Genomic DNA, 2300 nt, shown 5'->3' with positions numbered 1-2300 from the left:
ATGTGAACTTCTATTCTTTGGCATCTCGTAGGATTGGAATTTAGTTGAAGGAGTTGAAATAGACAGTCTTCTTCACTTTTGCTTCTTAGAGGATTTTCGGGACAGAAGAATTTGGGCTTCAGGTTTGAGCATGGTACAGATGTGTATTGGTAAAAATTTTCATTCATTATCAGATAAGTGTTAGGGGGCACTATGGTAGTATGATTTACAGTAGGAATCGAGTATAAATGATAGTAGGAAAATTCGTCGGGATAAGCTATTGGAACATGGACAATGAAAACAATCGTCAAGTTAGAGTAGTACGCTTCTGTCTCTAAGATATTATAATAATTATGTATGTCTGATGTGACATTTGGATAAATTAGTTCGTTTCTTGAATGATATTCTAAAATTTGAGTTAATATTGACTTTAGTTCATTAATTTTTACTATACTACTATTTAAAATACCTAGTCTCGCAAATGTTATAGAGTTTTCTATATCTGTTAGTAACTGTACTATAATATTTATACTTATACTTAACTGATCTAAAATATTTCTAGTTATAAGAAAATCTTCAAAATTAAAAATAAACTTATTAAGGTTTGAACGAATAGATTCTAAACCAGAGAAAATTACTTCTTGGTTACTTTTTATGAGAGAAATAGTATTATTAAAATTCTCTACAATCTCAGTCGATAATGAAATTTGTTTATTAAGTTTAGTTACAATTTTATTTTGGTTACTTTTTAGTTCTTCTAGTGCACTATCATAATGTTTTGCGTCTTCTGTATCTAAGTTTCCTGTGATACATTTAATTATTGAGCCTAGTCCGTCTATAAGACCTCTTTTTGCCCTGTGATCAGGTAAGAGTGATTGGAGTTTTTGTTCAGCTAGTTGTAGCTGGAAGAAAAGGACGCGATCAAAATTTTCTAATTCGGAATAATAAGGACTACTAAGGCCGTCTTTAATTGCAGCTGTCACATTTTGGTAGGAAAGTCTTAGAGTATTAATTTCTTTTTGAATTGGTTCTAAATTAACATAATGGATAAATGAATGAGTACTAGATTTAATTTTTGCAGTGTCTAATTTATAAGGAAGTATTCCGGGATTATCTTTGAGATTCGTAAAGGTGATTTCTTTATTCTCGACTTGTTGAAGGCCCAGGACCATCATCGTTGTCATTAGGAACCTGTAAGAGTTTTTTCCGGTTAGTTTTTGGTCGTCTTAAATTTTGTTTGTGTAAAAGTCTTTTTGGAGTAGCAACTTTAATTTTTGCATCTTCAACAACTTTATCTTTCATAAATTTGGGATTAAGTTTATTTCGTACCAGTGTAGTATTTTTCCTGTAAACATCACTTCCTTCTTCGTATGTGAGTGGTTCATGTCGATTTCTATTATTATATTCGATACTTTTGTCTTTTTGTTCGATCAATTTTTTATTAAGTTCTTTATAGATTTCTTTGGTCCTATCTCTATGTTTTTCTATGTAGTTATTAATTAGTTTTTGGTTTATATTTATATCAAAAATTTCTTTAGTGTTAATGTGGCCATTTATAATATCTATCGGCTTTTGTTGAGTTACGGAGTGTATTGAGTTATTATACCCTAAAATAGCATAAGGCATTTGATTTAAGATATCAATTTTTCCATTAGCTTTGCTTCTAATTATTCGTAGATGTTCTATTAGAGTGGAATGAAATCTCTCTATAGCTCCTTTAGATTGGGTACTGTTTGTAGTTACATAATGAGTTTTTACTTTATGTATGTCGAAAAATTCTTGTACAACAGAGTTTTTTAATTCTGTGCCTCGGTCCATAGTTACAAGATCAGGAATTCCATGGTGTGTCATGAAGGTTAGAAAAGCTTTTACGATTTCAGTACTTGTCAGTGCTGAAAGAGGGTATGCTTGACCGTATTTAGAAAATGTGTCTATTATAGTAAGAAACTTTTGGCCTTGACTTGAAAAAGTGTCTGCAAATATTATTTCGAATGGTTTTGAGGCTGTGGGAGTAATCATTAGTTTTTGATTTGGCGGATTACGATCATATTTGTTTACTTGGCAAATATTACAATTATTTATAAAATCTGTTACATCTTCTTTTATTCCTGGCCAATAATAGGTGCGTTTGATCCTAGTTTCTGTTTCTAGAATACCTCGGTGATTGGTTTTTCCTTCGTGAAATGACCTTATTTTTTCATGTTGTTCATCTTTGTTTACTATATCTTTTAAGATGCTGTTACATTTTATTAACTTGTAGGCAGAATTTTTAAAAGTGTTTTTTAAAGTTTCTAATATTTCTGGTATAAAAGTGTCTTCCT

Source organism: Diabrotica virgifera, chromosome 9 (assembly GCF_917563875.1).
Source record: "Diabrotica virgifera virgifera chromosome 9, PGI_DIABVI_V3a".
NCBI classification, from domain to species: Eukaryota; Metazoa; Arthropoda; class Insecta; order Coleoptera; family Chrysomelidae; genus Diabrotica; species Diabrotica virgifera.
This window is presented reverse-complemented; position numbering follows the sequence as displayed.